The sequence below is a fragment of the Artemia franciscana genome, unplaced genomic scaffold (assembly GCF_032884065.1).
Source record: "Artemia franciscana unplaced genomic scaffold, ASM3288406v1 PGA_scaffold_174, whole genome shotgun sequence".
NCBI lineage: Eukaryota > Metazoa > Arthropoda > Branchiopoda > Anostraca > Artemiidae > Artemia > Artemia franciscana.
The window spans coordinates 1-23,195 of NW_027062641.1; the positions used below are offsets into that span (position 1 = coordinate 1).

Below are 23,195 nucleotides of genomic sequence, written 5' to 3' on the forward strand. Positions count from 1 at the left end.
TACTGTTACTCTACTATTTTTGAATTCTCTTTATAGCTTCCAAAGTTCGTCTTTCTACCATCCAAACATCTATCAGAAGATCTTGCTTTTACTTTCATCCATTCAATGGACCCAATCAAGGGCAGGGTATCCTCAAGTGGACTGGGAAGGGGTCTTACGAAAGATTGACAGGTATTTGGGGCCCCTTTTTTATTATTGTCGCTTTTCTTTTTTTTGATGAATTGAAAATTCGGAAAAGTAACTCGAATATTAAAAAAAAAACACTATTCTACCAGAGAAACTGACAGACCGGGAAAAGTGCCACAATGCCTGATTTATTTTGTCGTATTTATTTTGAACGTACCCAATTATTTAGTTTGGGACGGGGGGCAATGGCTAGACTCTGTAAGCTCAGCCAGAGTCAACCCAGCTGTAAATGGGTACCGGAAGAAATCTGCGGAAGGTAAGCAGGAAGGGTGTACGAAAACACAGGATGGTTGGCCCCCTACCCCCATTGGACTTCCGGGCTGAAGGTTCAAGAAACGGAGAGCAGCGCCGCCTCTAGGGACTTTAAAGTCGAATGGGGTATTCTTTACCTTTTCTTTACCCACCTTATTTATTTTGGATGGGCAAGTTCAGACAAGGAGGGAAACTAGAAATTCCTAAAACGGGAGAACCTTATTTCTCATTTCCATACTTTGATAATTATTTCGGAGTTTTCCTAGAAAAGCAAGGGGGGGGGGGGGCATCCCTGGCCGCAACCGGTGGAGCTCATTTAAAAATAAATACTCCTTTAAGTGAGCCTGCCGGACTAATTGTGTTTCAATCCGTAAGTTGTAGAGAAAATTAGATTCGATACTGCTTTAAAGTGTTAGAATGAGAGAAAGGTTGAGATGGCTAGGACCCGTGCTGCAAATGAAAAATGGCAGACAATCAAATAATCTACTATCAACCAACTATCCACGACCAAACGGAATGCAAGTCGTTTCCAAATTAGGCTGGCGAGTTCATTTCGGAGGATTTAAGGGGAATTGAAAATTTTTGGAAGGGTACAAAGAGAGTGGCTCTAGAGATGTTGGTACGGAGGAGAAGCGTGCCTAGCTATGTTGGTGTTAGGCAGCTTGGTATCGTAGTAAGCTCTAGTAGTTGTTACAGAATCTACAAAAAGTAGTGATTTCAAAATTCTTCATACCTATAAGTCTCCTTTTGTCTGTATCTACAGAGCGACTCGAACGTTGATCTTCCTTTTCCAGAAGAAAGGATAGTCATTGCATTTCAGCTGTTACTGTGAATTTCCGCAGTCTGGTTAATTTCGTCATAGACCGTTGACTGTTCGAAATTCCCTTTTCTCTAATTGGAATCAATTAGCTTTGCGAATCAGCATTTTCAGTCTTATGCAAGCTTTGATGGTATTAAATAAAAAAAACGAGTTTTTTTTAACTGAAAGTAAGGACCGACATTAAAACTTAAAACGCACAGAAATTACTTCGTATATGAAAGAGGCTGCTTCCTCATCAACGCCCCGCTCTTTACGCTAAAGTTTGACTCTTTCTCTCAATTCATCTTTTTAAAACAGTAAAAAACTTTAGCGTAAAGAGCGGGGCGTTGATGAGGAAGCAGCCTCTTTCATATAAGAAGTAATTTCTGTGCGTTTTAAGTTTTAATGTCGGTCCTTACTTTCAGTTAAAAAAACTCGTTTTTTTTATTTAATTTCTGAACGTTTTTGAATCAATGCATGTTTTGATTTTGGCTCTCCGCAGAGGAATAATCAAAACGAAATTTTGCATATTTTTTTTTGGGGGGCTAAATGGCTTTCTCATAATTTTGATCGAATGATTTTGAGAAAAAAAGAGCGGGGGCGAAGCCTAGTTGCCCTCCGATTTTTTGGTTAATTAAAAAGGCAACTAGAACTTTTAATTTTTTACGAATCTTTTTATTGGTAAAAGATTTACGTAACTTATAAATTAGCTTACGTAAAGAACTTTTGTATTCTCATGTTTTTATTACATATATGAGGAGATTCGCCCCATCGTCAGTACCTCGCTCTTTACATTAAAGCTTAAATTTTATCCCAATTCATTAAGAATGACCCCTGAATCACAAAAGCCGTAGAATAAATAGTTGAAATTACTAAAAATACTTTAGCGTAAAGAGCTAGGTATCATAAGGAGGTGAGCCCCTTATATGGGTAATAATTTCTGTTTGTTTTAAGTTTTATTGCTGTTCCTTACTTCCAGCTGAAAAAGCTTTTTCACATTTATTTTTTAATTTTTTATTTTAAATAATGCTAGTAAATCCTGCTCTTCCTTCATGGAAGTTTTCTTCTCCCATGACAAATTCTCGATGGAAAGTCCCCCCAGCATATCCCCCTCTTCTCAACCCCTCCCCCCAACCAAAAAAATCCTCCTGAAAACGCCTGTATACTTCCCAATAACCATTACTATATGTAAGCACAGGTCAAAGTTTGTAACTTGTTGCCCCTCCCACGGGGACTCTGGGGGAGTAAGTCGTCCCCAAAGACATAGTTATAAGGTTTTTCGACTACGCTGAATAAAATGGCTATCTCAGAATTTTGATCCGTTGACTTTGGGAAAATAATTAGCGTGGGAGGGGGCCTAGGTGCCCTCCAATTTTTTTGGTCACTTAAAAAGGGCACTAGAACTTTTCATTTCCGTTAGAATGAGCCCTCTTGCAACATTCTAGGACAACTGGGTCGATATGATCACCCCTGGGAAAAAAAAACAAAAAAAAAACAAAAAAACAAATAAACACGCATCCGTGATCTGCCTTCTGGCAAAAAATGCAAAATTCCACATTTTTGTAGATAGGAGCTCGAAACTTCTACAGTAGGGTTCTCTGATACGCTGAATTTGATGGTGTGATTTTCGTTAAGATTCTATGACTTTTAGGGGGTGTTTCCCCCTATTTTCTAAAATAACGCAAATTTTCTCAGGCTCGTAACTTTTGATGGGTAAGACTAAACTTGATGAAACTTATATATTTAAAACCAGCATTAAAATGCGATTCTTTTGATATAGCTATTGGTATCAAAATTCCATTTTTTAGAGTTTTGGTTACTATTGAGCCGGGTCGCTCCTTACTACAGTTCGTTACCACGAACTGTTTGATAAGTTAGGTTAAATTAAGCTATAAATCTTAAAAATGGGTAAAAAAATCTAACCTATATAAACCTATCACCATCATACCGTGCATAAAACTAATGACTGCCAAGCTGAATAAAACCAACTAGAAAAAATCTATGTCTTATATTCACCGGTAAATGTCAACATTCGTGTGATATTCACAGAAACACAAAATCCTAATATTTCCTGGATTTCATCAGTTTTTGCATTCTTAACCTCCTAAGAAATTTGTTGCCCCTACAAGGAACTACGCGTTCCTTATCGTGCTACAAGACGCCTCCTAATTAATTGAATTTTTCGTTAAAAATGAATCTATTTGCAGGGGACCTGTCTAATTCTTGCTTTTTGTGACGACATGGTTCCGGTTCTGTTACCTGACTACACGATTGGGTGTAGACTGTAGACGCATCAGTAATAACTTTTTTCTCTTTTTTGTTGACTGATCTTTTCGCTTGAGGAGGCGCCTAATTTTTAAAACAATTATAAGTAATGCAATTTTATAGTATGTTATACTTCTTTTTCTAGAAGTTGACTTTAGACGTAAGCGATATATTTTGTATTGATTATTAATAGATATTTGTGCAAAATGCTTGCTTCCAGATATGATAATTATGAACAATGAATTTAAGAACTATTAAAGTCGTATTTCTTTCGGAATACAATCTAGGTGAGGGGGTATATCCCCTATATTTGTTGCTCCTTCCCTTAGATTTTGAAAGTTACATTGTTTTGCGATTCTCACGTAAAAAAATTGAAAAAACTCACACCCCCTTCTAGATTTTGCAAAATATTTTTTATATAAGTTTGGAGATAAATTCTTTACTTACATAGGAATAAAGTGGACCCTACTCAATGCCTTGTTTAGGCCTTTCCCGGATATAATAATCGTCTTAATCAAAATATACCTTTCCCCCCTCATATATGTCATGATTTTTGTCATCTTCTCCTTAATGTTTTACCACTAGATGTCTATATGAGATCTCAAATCGGTCACCCTAATTTTTTAGTTTGTGGATTTGTTTGATTATCCTTCGTGTATGTCATGCCACAGGATTTGGAGGGGATATGGCTATATGAAGTTTTGTTTAGAAGTGATTTTTGTATATATATATATATATATATATATATATATATATATATTTATATATATATATATATATATATATATATATATATATATATATATATATATATATATATATATATATATATATATATATATATATCTATATCTATATCTATATCTATCCATCTATCTATCTATCTATCTATCTATCTATCTATCTATCTATCTATCTATCTATCTATCTATCTATCTATCTATCTATCTATCTATCTATCTATCTATCTATCTATCTATCTATCTATCTATCTATCTATCTATCTATCTATCTATCTATCTATCTATCTATCCATCTATCTATCTATCTATCTACCTATCTATCTATCTATCTATCTATCTATCTATCTATCTATCTATCTATCTATCTATCTATCTATCTATCTATCTATCTATCTATCTATCTATCTATCTATCTATCTATCTATCTATCTATCTATCTATCTATCTATCTATCTATCTATCTATCTATCTATCTATCTATCTATCTATCTATCTATCTATCTATCTATCTATCTATCTATCTATCTATCTATCTATCTATCTATCTATCTATCTATCTATCTATCTATCTATCTATCTATCTATCTATCTATCTATCTATCTATCTATCTATCTATCTATCTATCTATCTATCTATCTATCTATCTATCTATCTATCTATCTATCTATCTATCTATCTATCTATCTATCTATCTATCTATCTATCTATCTATCTATCTATCTATCTATCTATCTATCTATCTATCTATCTATCTATCTATCTATCTATCTATCTATCTATCTATCTATCTATCTATCTATCTATCTATCTATCTATCTACCTATCTATCTATCTATCTATCTATCTATCTATCTATCTATCTATCTATCTATCTATCTATCTATCTATCTATCTATCTATCTATCTATCTATCTATCTATCTATCTATCTATCTATCTATCTATCTATCTATCTATCTATCTATCTATCTATCTATCTATCTATATCAGGGCATCTTAAACTTTTGTAATTCCCAACCCCATTTATGATTGCGAGTTTCTTAACGACCCCAACAAATATAAAAGAAAAATAAATTAATATTTTTTTATGATATATTTTTTCGGTAACAATATACATATGCATATGAAATTATATAAATTTAGAATTCGTTTTGAAACATATAAAAATCTAAAATTGAAATTTGCCAAAAACGTTATAGAAATGTTTTTATTATAGTTTCAAAGACAAAAGTCGATTCTGACCGTCTTAATTCTCTCGAATATATCCAGGTAGTTGCATGGTAAATATTAAATTAAAGTTTACGTTAAAAATTTAATGAAATGGACGTGCCTGTTTTTTATTGCCTAAAAAAATCAAATCTTGGTGTAATGTTTGAAACTGCTGGACGTAAGACCTCTTCAACATATTTATCGCTGAATGATATTGGGATTTAATGTGTGTTAAAGCTGAGAAAGTAACTTCACATAAATATGTGGTGTTGAATGACAGAAGTACTTTTAACACCATATCGGCGATTGTGGGAAATTCAGTTCTAGTTCCGATCCAGAATTCGGTCAAGGGCTTTTTTTTGGAATTGTATTTTTAAGTTTGAGTCACACGAAAGCTCAGCAAATTCCTCTTGAGCTTTAAGTGGCAGATGATCAATCTCGCTTAAGCCAATCCAAAATGGTTTTTGAATCCAATATATGTTTTGTAAATCAATATTAAATATAGAATATGTCTGGAACAGTATTTCTAGCCCTTTTAAGTGATCTACAATAGTTTTTGCGATAAAAGTTTTACGATGAATTTCCTCAATTACAAAATTGTCGACACTGGAAAACATTTCGAACGAATTTGTGTCGGCCCTACTTTTCCAAATGCTGATCTTTTTAATAAAACTTCAAATTTTATCGTTTGAAGTAAATATATCGCATTTTTTTCCTTGGAGAGACAAGTTAAGATCGTTTAACTTCGCAAAATATCTGCCAAATAACACAGCTTGGATAGCCACAAGTCATCTTGAAAAAAAGCAGCAAATTCACATTTTCGTTCAGTTAAAAATATTTCGATCTCGTCCTTTAATAACAATAATCTTTTTAAACTTTGACCTCTTGACAGCCATCTTACTTCTGCATGTAACAAAAAAGTTGTATAATTGGTAATCGTATCCTTACAGAGATTTGAAAATAAGCGACTGTTAAGGGCATTGCTCTTAATAATATTTATGACCTTTACAGCATCCCGAAGCACATCGTTCAATTCTGGTGCTATCAATCAGTTAAGAAGCGCCCAAAGGAATTTTACATGCTGGGACTGTAAGGTCCTGTCGGTCGCGAAAGGGTTAAACTCGGAAAACTAAGGGTTCAACTAAGGGTTAATTCGGAATAACATGCACTTCGTTCACAATCATACAACGGCTAAATAAAAATAACACGTAATGTTTATATAGTTTCTTCGAAATAACACTTAGAAATTTTGTTGATAATATTTATCAGGATTATTTCAGTTTTAAGAGATTGACAAAAATAAATCTACATTTTTTATAAATTTCTATAACATACTCTGATTCATTGTAAATTTATACAATATATTATAATGATCGGAATAGAAATGCTGGTATAAACAGTCTTTCCGAACCAGAACATTTTATGATGTATTTATCTACGATGATTGTTATTTTTCTTTATAACAATAATTTTACAAGTTAAAAAACATTTTTTGTTAAATTGTATTTTTATCACTCGAGACCCCATATTTTTGCTACGCGACCCCAAATGGGGTCGCGACCCATAGTTTAAGAAGCCCTGATCTATATAAATCCATAAATCTCAATATATTTGAAAGGTGTACCTACCAAGCAACCCTACACGCGGCTCGGTTTTGAATTGATTGATGGGTGATTCTTTGGTACTTGGAACAAGCATATTCCACAGCTTAGCCTCTCTATAAGTAACTGAAAAAGCTCAAACAATGTTTACAAGAGCCCAAATATTGTTAGTAATATATCTTCAAAATATACAGTACTGTATCAGGATACACTAATCCACGATTTTTTTTTTGGAGAGAAAGATAATTTCTTTTCAACTTGGTTTTTTGATCACTAAGTTTTGTCTTCTAACATGTTTTTTTGCGAGTCCTCCGTCTAAAAGCAAACACAAAGTCTCTGCCAGCTATTTGTTTTCAGCAAGATATATTGATGAAATTCTCTGCCGGCTATTTATTTTCAGCAAGATATATCGATGAATTCTTTTTGCATATAGTTAGGGACTGCGTGTCGGTCTTTTAGGAGGGTGTGAATAGCATATAACTATGACAGCGGAGATTATCAAATTTTGAAGATGTATCTGACGGGTAATCTAACTGTATACTTGTTTTTTCTTTCTGTTATTTTTTTTTCTTTCCTATACAATAATTTGTAATGCTTGCATAATTCTGAATAAAGAAAATCTTGATTAGATCTTGGTAACTTAAAACAGTTAAAGTTTTCACTATTGTCGAAGAAAAAGTTACCAACGCCTGGTCTGATATTTGATGTTTCTTCAGTTCTTTTGGTGTAATACTAAGGCAATATTACCATAGTAATAAGCACTGGATCTCAGTTTCTGAGACTAGCAAATTTGCCAAGTTATGAAAAAAAACAATAGCAACAAGATCTGTCAAACGCTAGATGGAACTAGTGATTTTTTTTGACACTTGCACCAGTCTTCAGTTTCCAGTTTCCGGAGTTTCTTGAAATTTTCATTTGATCACTAATTAGTCTACTATTTATTTATCTGCCCGGATAACCCTCTCAATGCTATTTATATAAAACACTAAATTATGTCTTCTTGCTTACTTTCTTTACTCTGCATTTATAAAGCAACTGGATACCCTGTGGTTAATTATGCCTATTTTTATTTTTATTTCGTTTTTAGTACCTTTATTTTGCTCGATTTTTCGGTTAGATGTTTTTCAAGTTCTATGAGAAACTACGTTTTTTTTTTGCGGTGAAGGGGTGGTGGGATTCAATGCCCGTGTCCAGGTACGTACGCAGGAATGTGTTTCGGGGGGGGAACACAAATCCTTGAAATTCCTTATACTGTTAGAGGTATCAGAAAATTATGTGAAAATAAAAAAAAAATCGTGGGATTTCAGGAGAGGTACCCCTTGCGTACGTGCCAGCCCATGTCTCCTACTCACCATTTCGGAATAGTGTTTCTTAAAAAAAAAATACTGATGCGCTGATCCCTGTACCAAAGCACGGTGTTATGAGGCAAGCACGGTAGTAAAATGTGTCTGTTTACATCACATACATTACGTACCTTTTCAGACGCACAATTCTCACCGTAGGCCTACTATAAAAGAAGCGTAACTTCAAAAAAGGAAGAACCCTGTCTATAAAACCTGGCTGTTAGATGCTATTTAGGAGAGAAGAAGAGACTCAACGACACCCAATTTGATACCAATGGCTAATGACGAATTAGGATACAAGGTAGTAGACACTAATCTGGATAACAAATTTTTATTATTTCTTGGATAACGACTGATGAATATTGGACAGGGGGATGAAGTTTTTTGGAAACATGATTGAAGGCTGTTTTAAATGTGGTTGACTGGCAATTATCTATTTCTATTTAACCATATTATGTGCAGTAGTTAGCATCATTCTTTGCTATTCTCTCTCTAAAGCGTTTTTTGTTTTGAATTTATGCTAGGATCTAGGGAGAGGAATTATCTATTTCTATTTTAGCATATTATTTGCAGTTATTAGCATCCTTCTGTGCTATTCTCCCCCTAAATTGTTCTTTCCTTTGGAGTTATGCTAGGGATTAGGGAGAGGCTAACAATGTTGGTGTGACGGGTGTTTAACGAATATTTCTTACTCAGAACGTTTTGCTTAGAAAATTTTCTTACTTAGAGACTGAGGGCAAATTTGCACAAACTATTCTTGAGTTAAAGCTTAGTATCGGTAAAGGACGAATTTGCCGCTAATCCTTGAGTTAACTGACGCTATTTGATTTAAAGACCCCTGTCTCTAACGGATAGAAATCTCAAAAGCCGTCCATTAAAACTGAAATGTAAAACTACTAGTATATATAGTTCCTGGGAATTTGCAATTTGTGAATTTGCTCTTTGTTTTTCAGTCAGGAAAATTATATATTTAATACAAGAAATTTCGTTTTGCTGATAGAAATTTAAAGGAGAATTTTAAGAAGGGGAATTTAAAGGGGACATAAGCTAAATTTGTTACATTAGTAACAATTTTAATATTTGATAACGTTTATCCTCATTTACAGATAGTCGATCAGTTAGAGCCGAATCATGTATCTTTGCTTACGGTTCAAATTTTCAAATATTAAAATTTTTCCTTTGACTAAACAGAAGATTTAAGCAAATGCAAGCGCCATCAAATGCAAACGGTAAGATAAAATTTATCAAACAGTTCGTGGTAACGAACTGTAGTAAGGAGCGACCCGGCTCAATAGTAACCAAAACTCTAAAAAATTGAATTTTGATATCAATAGCTACATCAAAAGAATCGCATTTTGATGCTGATTTTAAATATATAAGGTTCATCAAGTTTAGTCTTACCCATCAAAAGTAACGAGCCTGAGAAAATTTGCCTTATTTAAGAAAATAGGGGGAAACACCCCCTAAAAGTCATAAAATCTTAACAAAAATGACACCATCAGATTCGGCGTATCAGAGAACCCTACTGTAGAAGTTTCAAGCTCCTATCCACAAAAATGTGGAATTTTGTATTTTTTGCCAGAAGACAAATCACGGGTGCGTGTTTATTTGTTTGTTTGTTTTTTTTCCCCAGAAAATACCTAAATTCAGCATTTTCATACACTATACCTGATGAAATTTACTACGAAGCTTGTAAACAAGGTTTGAAAAGCTCTATAATTACACAGTTTTAATAAAAAATATCAGTTTTCATGAACAGGTGAAAAAGTTACATAAATGGTAAAGCTTTCGTAATTTTTTCTACTAATCCTTAATATCTCCCCAACCAGTTCAGATAATAAAACCCGGTGACAGCACAAGAATTGATTGGTCATAGTATTAGCATATATGGGAGGTGGGTTCGTGCAAAGCTTCCGTTTCCATGGTAACTGCTAAAACGTGTTGTGGTGTCGTAAAATTTACTAATTCTTACCCTTCTAGCTAGGGTTAAGGAAACACATTGGCATTATTGAGAAAGGCATCTTGTCCAGTGTCAATCAATTTACTCATTAGTTTTTTTAGAAGGTTTCAACAACCTTAAGCTCATTAGCAAATTTCAATTCTTGGGAAAACTCCTTAGGGAGATTGTGGAGTCGAACTGCATTTGGAACAGGGAGGATGAAACAACGAATATGGTATTTGATTACTTATGATTTATTTGATATAAAAGAAGAAACCAATTTCACTAGAAAAAGGTCAATATTGAATTCAGTGAAAGTTTTGAAATAATACATTATAATTAAACAAATCAAATGCTATTTTTAGATCTTAAATGGAAATAATTTAAGTCAGGCATTAGATTTTCTAGGAATTTTACCAGTTATGTAGACAAGATAAGCACAAGAATTATAGGTAGATGTGGAACTGAGGTTCCCGAATGGTCCCAGGCCTATAAGAGGAGGAAAAATTTTATCTCCGCCAATCAACAAAAAATTCTTTGTTTAGTTAGCAGAATAAATGAGATCGGATGAACACCCTCAAAACCAGCATTCTAATAAGGGGCAATGGGATATCTAAAGGACAGGTACTTGTTTTTCTTAGCTTCCCAATTCTTCTTTCAATTTCTATGGCAAAAATCACTGGGAGAAAGGGGAAATCGTGTCAGCCGGTACATGATTAGACAATAGAAGATGAGTTTCTTAAACATAGTTACCCTGAGGTTATAAATAAATTACTGAAGATTGTGAATATGATTTACGGAAAAGGGGAAGTACTTAGCGATTAAAAAAAGAAGCTTATTTAAGCCCCTGTATAGGTGATAAGTGAGTGACTGTGGTATCTATCTAGGCATTAACCTGGTCTTAGTAGGCCGCAAATTACTTAGTAAACATGTTGATTTTTGAACTGAGAGATGGTGTAGACAAGTTTATGACAGAAAAACAGTCTGGTCTTAGAAAGTGTTGAGGATGTCTTGGCCAAATTTTCCATTTCAGGTTAATAAATGAGAAGTGTCTGAGTGATCAAACACATTTAGTCCTTAGTTTTATAGATGATGAGCAAGCTTTCGATTCTGTTGATAGAAGAGCTTCAGCGAAGGTCTTGTCCTTGTATGGTATACCAGACAAATACATTAAAGTGATTAGTGCTGTGTACAAGAATTAAGTAAGAAAAACAAGTTTTATTTTTAACTGAAAATAAGGAGCGAAATTAAAACTTAAAACGAACAGAAAATATTCCGTATATTAAAGGGACTTTCCCCTCCTCAACACCCCGCTCTTTACGCTAAAGTTTTTTATTTTTTTTAAAAATTGGAGTCGTGAGAAAGATTCAAACTTCAGTGTAAAGAGCGTTTGATTAAAGAGAGGGGCACTCATTGTTCTCCCGATGAAATGAGCGTGTAAGGGGACCTAGTTGCCCTTCATTTTTTGTGCTCACTCAAAAAGGGCACTAGAACTTTTAAATCTGTTAGAATGAGCTCTTTCGCAACACTATTTGACCATTTCGTCGACAGGATCACCCCTGAAAAACAAAACAAAAACAACATCAAATAAATACTGTGATTTTTCTGGCAAAAAAAAAAAAAAAACAACAACAAAATTCCACATATTTGCAGATAGGAGCTTGAAACCTCTACAGTAGGGTAATCTGATGTTCTGAATCTGATTGTGTGATTTCCATTAAGATTCTATGACTTTTAGGGCGTCTTTACTTGTTTTTCAAAAATAAGACAACATGTCTCAGACTCTTAACATTTGATGGGTAGGATTTAACTTGATAAAACATGTATATTTAAAATCAGCATAAAAGTCCGATTCAGGTGATGTATGTATTGGTATCAAAATTCTATTTTTTACAGTTTCAATTACTATTCAGTCGGGTTCCTCCTTACTACAGTTTGTTACCACGAACTGTTTGATAACACTGCTGCGGATAAGGTAGAATATGAGGTTAGAAGCTGGTATCATGTTTAATCAGGACTTCAATGGGGTTGCGTTCTATCACCATTAGCACGTATGATTCTGGTGCACTTTGTCCTAAGGAGCACAGCAAAGGCAATGTGAGAGCACGGAATTAAAAAACCCCTAGACTTGATGATAATGTAAGCATCTTAGATGAAAATGTTAGTAAAATGAATTATGCGAGTTCAAGGGGCTAGAATACGTTTGAAAAATTAATTTTAAGAATGCTTGAGTCAACAAAGCAGCGTCACTTACCACGGTAGCATAATTATGAAAGACGGTAGAACAATTTCTAGGAGTTTTTATTTGACCACTAATTAGGGTAATATTTAATTGTATGCCCCGGATAATCCTCTTAATAGTATCTTTGTACAACACTTAATTAGGCCTTTGATATCTTGTAACGGCTTAGGGTTGTGGCAAACATGTATTCTTGCTTGCTTTCTTTACTTTAAAGCAACTGGATACCCTGTCAATGAGACTCATTGTAATTTTTGTTGTGTTTTTAGCACTTCAATTTTGTACGATTTTTCGTTTAGGTGTATTTTTCAAGATTTGTTTCGAGTCTTTCGTGAAGTTGCGAAACACTTAGTCGCGAAGAAAATTTAAGATTTTGGGATTGAATGCCCATGTCTCCTACCTACCTTCTGGGAATCGTCTTTCATCTATTAAAAAAAAAAAAAAAAAAAAAAAAAAAAAAAAAAAAAAAAAAAAAAAAAAAAAAAAAAATTACTGATTTCCTGATTGCCGTACCAAAGCACGGTAGTAAAATGTGACTGTTTACTTATCATAAATTATATGCTTTTTCAGGTGCAATAGCCCCCCACCGTATTATGAAAGAAGCGCATCGTCAAAAAAAGAAGAACAACGTCTACAGAAATATTAGAAATTGGATATGACCGCAAGATGTTATTTAGGAGAAAAGAAGAGACTCAGCGACGCTCAATGTGATACCAATCGCTAATGGCAAACAAAATACAAGGTAGTAGACACAGATCGAGAAAATACCTATATATATATATATGTATATATATATATATATATATATATATATATATATATATATATATATATATATATATATATACTGTTTTAGCTGAAAAGCTGTTTATAAATCTCCGACCCACCGCAAAAAAGATCCTTCACTAACACCCGCCCCCTCCCTCCGAAAAATCCTGGATGCGACGCTGGTTGTTTCCATCCGCTATTCCCATTGCTACAAATTCATCTGATTTTATTCAAGATTTTATTTAAACTTCTGTACAACACACACAATATATAAAAAAAGGGTCAAGCCGGAGACACAAGGTCGATTGACAAAGACCCATATTGATCTGAATCAGGCAAGTTCATTTAAAGGGCCTCAAAGTGCCTTTAGGCTGATGCGAGAATTGTCATTTAGAAATCTTACAGTTAGCTAACTCTTTGAAAGCTCCCGAGCACCCTACTGGAATTTGACAATACATTATGAACATCATTGTAAATAACATGATTTTTTAGATGACTAGAGTATGCGCAGGAAAAGTTCACAGACTCGTCTTGAATGGTATTCCCTAATGTGGAAGCACGCTTTCAATATTTTATTGATACAAATAAACAGGTTATACATACTTTATGTATGAAGACGTTTTGCGTTGAATTCTTGCCTTTTTCTTTCAATGCCTGGAAATATCTTCAAATGATCAATCATGTTGATTCACACATTCTGGATGAGGCAGTCAAAGTGGAACGATATGATTTTATTTTTAAATTCGAGTTTCTGTGTGGTTTGTTTTCTATGGAGTATTTAAATAGGAATAAGAGCAGTTTTGCTTCAAAGTGAAAGGACTTGTATTGGTAAAACTAGATTTGATGCTCTCGACAAGGAAAAAATAAATGAGCAGTATTTTTAAATTATCTTTTTTTTTATCTTTAAATTTTCTTTTGTCAGAATTTATTCCCCTCTAGAGGTCATGGAAGAAATTATATCAGGCAATCTAAAACTTATTTAGAATCACAAATGAAGATATTTGGCTAACCTTCAAATGGGACTGTTTTGATTGAAAAGGATAAGTGTTAAGAGAATAATTCATGCTTCATAATATGCTGAACATTTTTGCCTAATTAACACATTTGAAGGCACTTCCACTCTACTTTACTCCAGCAAGAACCATTCCCAGGTGGGGGGGGGGTAACTGTGAGAGGTATTCCGGGTGCCGTGGCTTAGGGGGAACCGCGGCTCGGAAATATCCCATTTTGACCCAATTTTTCTCTTCGATTCCGCTCTTTGTTTACATTTAATTCGGGACGTGTTGTAAATATTTTTACAGTGCTCTTTAGTCTGAAGTTTTTGAGTAATTTCAAAAAAGCTTCTTACTGTTCTAATTAAACGAACCTTTCGTTCCAGGAGTTGTTTCGAGAGAATGGGGACAAATTTCAAACTATAGCATAAAGAGCGAGGTGTTGTGGAGGGGGCTACCCCTTAATAACCATAGTAATTTCTGTTCGTTTTGAATTTTAATGTTGCTCCGTACTTTCAGTTGAAAAAACTTGCTTTCTTATTTAATTTCCAATAGTTCTTTGAAATAATGACAGGAAATCTGGCTCCACCTTCACGGAAATTTCTTCCCCACGGATATATCCTTTAGACAATTCAATCTTGGTGAAAATTTACCCCGAACAATTACCCTTAACATCTCTGCGTAAAACCGAGTCGACAAAGAGAAAGCCAGACATAAGAAGAATTTGGCATAGGAATTCTGGCAAATTTCCCCAGTTTAAAATTCACTTCCGGGAAACTTTCCTCCCTATGGAAAATTCTCCTTGTGGAAAAATCCCCTGCAGAAAATTTGCCCCTTACTCGAAAAATGTGTGCATACTTACCAGTAAAAAATACTATGTGTAAACAATAGGGAAATTTTATAGCTTAGACCCTTCCCCAGGGGTTGTGGGGTTTCGTTTTATCTCTAAAGTCATAGTTATTCTGCCTTTCAAATGCCTTCCAGAAATGTAATTAGATTTATCCTAATCAAGTATTCTAAAATATGATGAAAATGTAATACTTTAGTAAAACAAATCATGGAAACTACAACAAAGGATTATAAAAAGGGGAGTGGCCGGGCCAGAACACATACTAAATTGCTGAATTGCCCTTTAATATTTTTGGTCACATAAAAAACATGATTAGAACCTTCAATTTCTGGTCAAATGAGCCCTCTCTCGATATTTTAGGGCTGCTGGGTCGATAAGATAACCACTGAAGAAAAAACAAAAAAAAAAACTAATAACGCATCCGTTATCATTGTTCTGGCAGAAAATTGCAAAAATCAACAGGTAGGAGCTTGAAACCTCCACAGAAGAACTCTCTGATACGCTGAATCTGGTTGGAAATATATAGCCTAAGATAGGGTATATATTTGGACACAAAAAAGGTAGGTTACGTTATTATGAACAGGATGATAAATTAAATACCATGGAAACTAGAAAAAATTAAGAATTAACAATTTTTCTTCTGTCAGCCTACTAAGTTATCGTACTAAAATCTTGATTATCGCCTCTCTCTCCCTCTTTCACAAAATTTCCAGGCAAAATTTTAACAAAGTTCTTTTATATTAAAGGAATTATTGTAATTTTATTATATAATGAATAGTTTCTTTTTGACTGTTATTAATTTATCATTAAAATTATTTAATTATTATTAATTATTATGATCAAATTATTTAAACTATGTCTATTTAAGGTACTTGCCCGTTATAGCAACCACACTCAAGTTCTTGATCCAAGTAAAACTGGAGTCTGTCTGTGTTCAGAGATAATTAACTTCGTCTCAGTGAGATATTTAATAAGAAAAACTAGTTTTTTTTTAAACTGAAAGTAAGGAGCGACATTAAAACTTAAAACGAACAGAAATTATTCTGAGTACGAAAGGGGCTGTTCTCTTCTCATCGCCCAGCTCTTTACGCTAAAGTTTGACTCTTTCTGTCAATTCTACTTTACTAAACAGTAAAAAACTTAAGCGTAAAAAGCAGGGCGCTGAGAATGGGATAGCCCCTTTCGTATTCGGAATAATTTCTGTTCGTTTTAAGTTTTAATGTCACTCCTTACTTTCAGTTAAAAAAACTAGTTTTTCTTATTTAATTTCTGAAAGTTTTTGAATTAACGCATGTTTGATTTTGGCTCTCCGCTCAAAAACTATTAAAATGAAATTTGCATATTAATTCTTTTTTTGGCTAAATGGCTTTCTCTTTGTTTTGATCAGACGATTTTGAGAAAAAAGGGTGGGGGAGGAGGCCTAGTTGCCGTCCAATTTTTTGGTTACTTAAAAAGACAACTAGAACTTTTAAATTTTTATCAAACGTTTTTAGTAGTAAAAAATGTACGTGACTTAAGAATTAACTTGCGTAACGAACTTCTATATTCGTCTATTTTTATTATGTATATGAGGGGGTTTGTCCTCTCGTTAATACCTCGCTCTTTACACTAAAGCTCAGATTTTGTCCTAATTCTTTAATTAGGACAAACTATGAAAAAGTTTTTTAACTTTTTCATATTTATTTCTTCATTGTTTTTTTTTTATAGTAATTCTAGAAAATCCTGCGCCCCCCTTCACTGAATTTGTATTCCTCCATGACATATTCTTCCAAGAAAAGATCTTCCCACAAGGCCCCTTCCCCTCTATCCCCCCCCAATCCAAAAAATCCCTCTGAAAATCCTGCGCCCTTCCTTATTGAATTTGTTTTCCCCCATGACATATTCTTCCTAGAAAAGATCTTCCCACAAGGCCCCTTCCCCTCTATCCCCCCAAACCAAAAAAAAACCCTCTGAAAACGTCTGTACACTTCCAAATAACCATTACTGTATGTAAACGCATGTCACAGTTTGTAACTTGCAGCCCCTCCCCCCAAAGGCTGTGGGGGAGTAAGTCATCCCTAAGGACATAGTTATTATGATTTTCGACTATGTTGAACAAAGTGGCTATCTCAATTTTGATCGTTGACTTTGGGAAAAAATGAGCGTGGGAGGTGGCCTGGGTGCCCTGCAATTTTTTAATCACTTAAAAAGGGCACTAGAACTTTTCATTTCCGTTAAAATGAGCCTTCTTGTGACATTCTAGGACCAGTTGGTCGATACGATGACCGCTTAAAAAAACACAAACAAAAAAAAAACAAATAAACACGCACCCGTCATCGGTCTTCTGGCATAAAATACGAAGTTCCACATTTTTCTAGATAGGAGCTTGAAACTTTTAATATACGGTTCTCTGATACGCTGAATGCGATGGTGTGATTTCGCATTGTGACAAGGTTGTGACAAAGAGTTCCAAGGTGGTTCAGTTATTGGGGTTCAGTTGCTGGGGGTTGAGTTACACGGTATTTAAGTTACACGCATACCGTTTCAAACAGTTCGTGGTAACGAACTGAAGTAAGGATTGACGAGGCTCAATAGTAAAAGAAACTCTAAAAAACGAAAGTTTGATGCTAAGAGATACATTAAAAGAATCGATTTTTTTTGCTGATTTTAAATATATAAGTTTCATCACGTTTGGTTTTACCCATCAAAAGTTACGAGCCTGAGAAAATTTGCCTCATTTTAGAAAATAGGGGGACACACCCCCTAAAAGTCTTACAATCTTATTGGTGATGTTGGTCCACAGGAATTGGTGGTTGAAAAAGATGTATGCAAGACATTACTCAGGGAATAACGAAACGTATTGTTGATACTTGTATCGGCAAGTAGTTCCTCTTTATTAGTTTGACCGACAGCGCTATCTATTGTTACCGCGTGTTACTTCTAGCGAAGTTTGCCAGATGTCTTGCCAGTTCAATGGCATCCTTCTCTTGTTACTAAGGTTTGCTCGGTAAAAACAGAAGAATTTACGGTCATCAAACAGTTCGTGGTAACGAACTGTAGTAAGGAGTGACCCGGCTCAATAGTTACCGAAACTAAAAAAAAAATGGAATTTTGAAACCAATAGTTACATCAAAGAAACATTTTAATGTTGATTTTAAATATATAAGTTTCGTCAAGTTTAGTCTTATCTATTAAAAGTTACGAGCCTGAGAAAATTTGTATTATTTTAGAAAACAGGAGGGAAAACCCCCTTAAAAGTCATACAATCTTAACGAAAATCACACCATCAGATTCAGCGTATCAGAGAACCTTTTCGTAGAAGTTTCAAGCTCCTATCTACAAAAATGTGGAATTTCGCATTTTTTTTCCAGAAGACAGATCACGGATTTGTTTTGTTTGTTTGTTTTTTTGTTTTAGTTTTTTTCCCAGGGGTGATCGTATTGATTCAGTGGTCCTACAATGTCGTGAGAGGGCTCATTCTAGCAGAAATTAAGTTCTAGTGCCCTTTTTAAGTGAAAAATTGGAGGGCCCCTAGGCCCCCTCCCACGGTTATTTTTTCCCCAAAGTCACCAGATCAACATTATGACATAGCCATTTTATTCACCATAGTTGAAAAACCTAATAACTGTGTCTTTAGGGACGACTTACTCCCCCGCAGTCCCCGTGGGAGGGGCTGCAAGTTACAAACTTTGACCTGTGTTTACATATAGTAATGGTTACTGGGAAGTGTACAGACGTTTTCAGGGGGATTTTTTGGTTTAGGGGGAGAGTTGAGGGGGGGGGGGTTACGTGGGAGGATACTTCCATGGAGAAACTTCTCATGGGGGAAGAGAATTTCAATCAAGGGCGCATGATTTCCTAGCATTATTTGAAAAAACAATGAAAAAATAAATTTGAAAAATTTTTCTACTGAAAGTAAGGAGCAGCATTAAAACCTAAAATACCTCACTCTTTACGCTAAAGTATTTTTAGTAATTTCAACTATTTATTCTACGGCCTTTGTGATTCAGAGGTCATTCTTAAGGAATTGGGGCAAAACTTAGGCTTTAGTGTAAAGAGCGAGGTATCGACGAGTGTTGAACCCCCTCATATACGCAATAAAAACATAGGAATATAGAATTTCGTTACGTAGGTTAATTCTGAAGTTACGTATATTTCTTACTAATGAAAACGTTTGGAAAAAATTAAAAGTTCTAGTTGCTTTTTTAAGTAATCAAAAAATTGGAGGGCAACTAGGCCTCCTCCCTCGCTAGTTTTTCTCAAAATCTTCCGATTAATTGCAATTAAATAATATGCAAATTTCTTTTTAATTATTTATGGGCAGAGAGCCAAGATCAAAACATGCGTTAATTCAAAAACGTCCAGAAATTAAACAAAAAAAACTTTTAAATGAAAGTAAGGAGTTTCTGCATCCTCTACCTCCTAAGAAATTGTTTTCCCCTACTAGGAACAGCGTGGTCCTCATCGTGCTACATGAAGCCTCCACGATTAGACAATAGAAGATGAGTTTCTTAAACATAGTGGCCCTGAGGTTATAAATAAATTACTGAAGATTGTGAATATGATTTACGGAAAAGGGGAAGTGCTTAGCGATTTAAAAAAAAGGAGCTTAATTAATCCCCTGTATAGGTGATACGTGACTGACTGTGGTATCTATCTAGGCATTAACCTGGTCTTTGTAGGCCGCAAATTACTAAGTAAACATGTTGATTTTCGAACTGAGAGATGGTATAGACAAGTTTATGACAGAAAAACAGTCTGGTCTTAAAAAGTGTTGAGGACGTCTTGGCCAAATTTTCCATTTCAGGTTAATAAATGAGAAGTGTCTGAGTGATCAAACACATTTATTCCTTAGTTTTATAGATGATGAGCAAGCTTTCGATTCTGTTGATAGAAGCGCTTCAGCGAAGGTCTTGTCCTTGTATGGTATACCAGACAAATACATTAAAGTGACTAGTGCTGTGTACAAGAATTAAGTAAGAAAAACAAGTTTTATTTTTAACTGGAAATAAGGAGCGACATTAAAACTTAAAACGAACAGAAAATATTCCGTATATTAAAGGGACTTTCCCCTCCTCAACACTCCGCTCTTTACGCTAAAGTTTTTAATTTTTTTTTAAATTGGAGTCGTGAGAAAGATTCTAACTTCAACGTAAAGAGCGTTTGCTTAAAGAGAGGGGTGTGAGGGGCGCTCATTGTTCCCCCGATGAAATGAGTGTGGGAGGGGACCTAGTTGCCCTTCATTTTTCATGTTCACTCAAAAAGGGCACTAGAACTTTTAAATCTGTTAGAATGAGCTCTTTCGCAACACTATTTGACCATTGCGTCGACAGGATTACCCCTAAAAAACAAAACAAAAACAACAACAAATAAATACTGTGATTTTTCTGGCAAAAAACAACAACAAAATTCCACATATTTGCAGATAGGAGCCAGAAACCTCTACAGTAGGGTAATCTGATATTCTGAATCTGATTGTGTGCTTTCCATTTAGATTCTATGACTTTTAGGGCGTCTTTACTTGTTTTTCAAAAATAAGACAACTTTTCTCAGACTCTTAACTTTTGATGGGTAGGATTTAACTTGATGAAACGTGTATATTTAAAATCAGCATAAAAGTCCGATTCAGGTGATGTATGTATTGGTATCAAAATTCCATTTTTTACAGTTTCGGTTACTATTCAGTCGGGTTCCTCCTTACTACAGTTTGTTACCACGAACTGTTTGATAACACTGCTGCGGATAAGGTAGAATATGAGGTTAGAAGCTGGTTTCATATTTAATCAGGAGTTCAATGGGGTTGCGTTCTATCACCATTAGCACGTATGATTCTGGTGCACTTTGTCCTAAGGAGCACAGCAAAGGCAATGTGAGAGCACGGAATTAAAAGTCCCCTAGACTTGATGATAATGTAAGCATCTTAGATGAAAATGTTGGTAAAATGAATTATGCGAGTTCAAGGGGCTAGAATACGTTTGAAAAATTAATTTTAAGAAAGCTTGAGTCAATAAAGCAGCGTCACGTACCACGGTAGCATAATTATGAAAGACGGTAGAACAGTTTCTAGGAGTTTTTATTTGACCACTAATTAGAGTAATATTCTATTGTATGACCCGGATAATCCTCTCAATAGTATCTTTGTACAACACTGAATTAGGCCTTATGAAGACATGGCAAACATGTCTTCTTGCTTGCTTTCTTTACTTTAAAGCAACTGGATACCCTGTCAATGAGACTCATTGTAATTTTTGTTGTGTTTTTAGCACTTCAATTTTGTACGATTTTTAATTTAGGTGTATTTTTCAAGATTTGTTTCGAGTCTTTCGTGAAGTCGCGAAACACTTAGTGAAAAAAGAAAATTTAAGATTTTGGGATTGAATGCCCATGTCTCCTGCCTACCTTCTCGGAATTGTTATTCATCTATTAAAAATAAAAAAAATAAAAAATACTGATTTCCTGATCGCCGTACCAAAGCACGGTAGTAAAATGTGACCGTTTACTTATCATAAATAATATGAAAAAAACTTCGTTTTCTTAAAGAGTTAAAGAGGCTGCGTCCCAAAGTCGAACCTTAAAACGTACAGGAATTAGAAGAGGCAGTTGGCAAACCCCCAGCTTTTAAAGACTCTTTTGTACAGGTTTTTTGTTTTTTTGCTAACCCCCCGCTCTTGGCTTCGGAAAGGCCCTCTTTTAATTAACAAAAAAATGAAATGAATGAATAATGGAATAACTTCGAAAAATGTTAAACACAAGAGGACAGGAGAACCATTGCGCCGAAACTAGTAATTAGTAACAATGAAGTCCCCCCACAAAAAAACCTGTACAAAAGAGTCTTTAAAAACTGGGGGTTTGGGGGGCGGCAGCCCCCCAACTGCCTCTTCTAATTCCTGTATGTTTTAAGGTTCGACTTTGGGACGCAGCCTCTTTAACTCTTTAAGAAAACGAAGTTTTTTTCATATTATTTCTGTACGTTTTTCTACAATCCATGGTGGATGTAATTTAATAATTCCTGTACTCCTCGTACAGGAATTAGGAGAGGAACGTGGGTGGCTGCCGCCCCCCCCGCTTTTAAATTTTTGTTGTATAAAATAGAAAAAAAATAGATAGAATGACCGAAATGTTTCTTTTGCTCATAAGAAGCTAATATTCTGTTATCTCTCAATTGATAAGCTGTCCAGGTGCTTAGGACTATAAGAAGACTATTAGGAGAGGCAAACCCCCCGCTTTTAAAGACTCTTTTGTACAGGTTTAATTTTTTTTCATATTAATTCTGTACGTTTTTCTACAATCCATGGTGGATGTAATTTAATAATTCCTGTACTCCTCGTACAGGAATTAGGAGAGGAACCCCCCCCCCCGCTTTTAAATCATTGTATAAAATAGAAAAAAAATAGATAGAATGACCGAAATGTTTCTTTTGCTCATAAGAAGCTAATATTCTGTTATCTCTCAAATGATAAGCTGTCCAGGTGTTATCAAAATTTTTTTGATGTTGTGAAAAAAAACTTGAACCCTTGACCAGAGGATTAGGGACTTGAACCCTTGACCAGAGGATTAAAAGTCCCACGCTCTACCGACTGAGCTAAACACTTGCATGTTTGTAAATATAACTTCTCAATAACTTTTAAAAATTTCAAATTAACATGGGCTCTTGTTTACCCACACCAAGTTTAGATCAAATGGGAAGCTTACGCTATAAAAAGTTAAATTTACTTGTAATGAAAATCTAGCTCGTATGTGCAAGGGACAATCAAAAATGACATGATCCATAGTTTCATCTTTACCACAGACACATAAAGGGGAATCGATTTTATTGATTTTATATAAAAATGAATTTAATCTAGAATGACATGTAATAACTTGTGTAAGCTTAAAAGATGGGTTTGTCTTTGCCGCTGCTTTAAAATCATTGACTGTTTTAAAAAAGTGTTTTGTCCACGGCTTGGCTGCCATTTGGAAGGCTGAAAACCATCGAGATAAAATTATATCATGTAATTTTTTCCTATCAAAGTTAGGAAATTGGTCACTTA

General features: G+C 34.6%; 1 long non-coding RNA gene across 1 annotated transcript in view; it reads left to right on the forward strand.

The window, feature by feature from the left end:
• Window positions 1-24: 24 nt before the first annotated feature.
• Window positions 25-23,195, forward strand: part of LOC136041385 (uncharacterized) — a 69,086-nt gene continuing 45,915 nt past the window's right edge. Inside the window, exons 1-3 of the long non-coding RNA XR_010621014.1 lie at window positions 25-171; window positions 8,538-8,699; window positions 13,147-13,318. This is a non-coding gene — a long non-coding RNA (uncharacterized LOC136041385). The remainder of the gene's footprint in view (window positions 172-8,537; window positions 8,700-13,146; window positions 13,319-23,195) is intronic.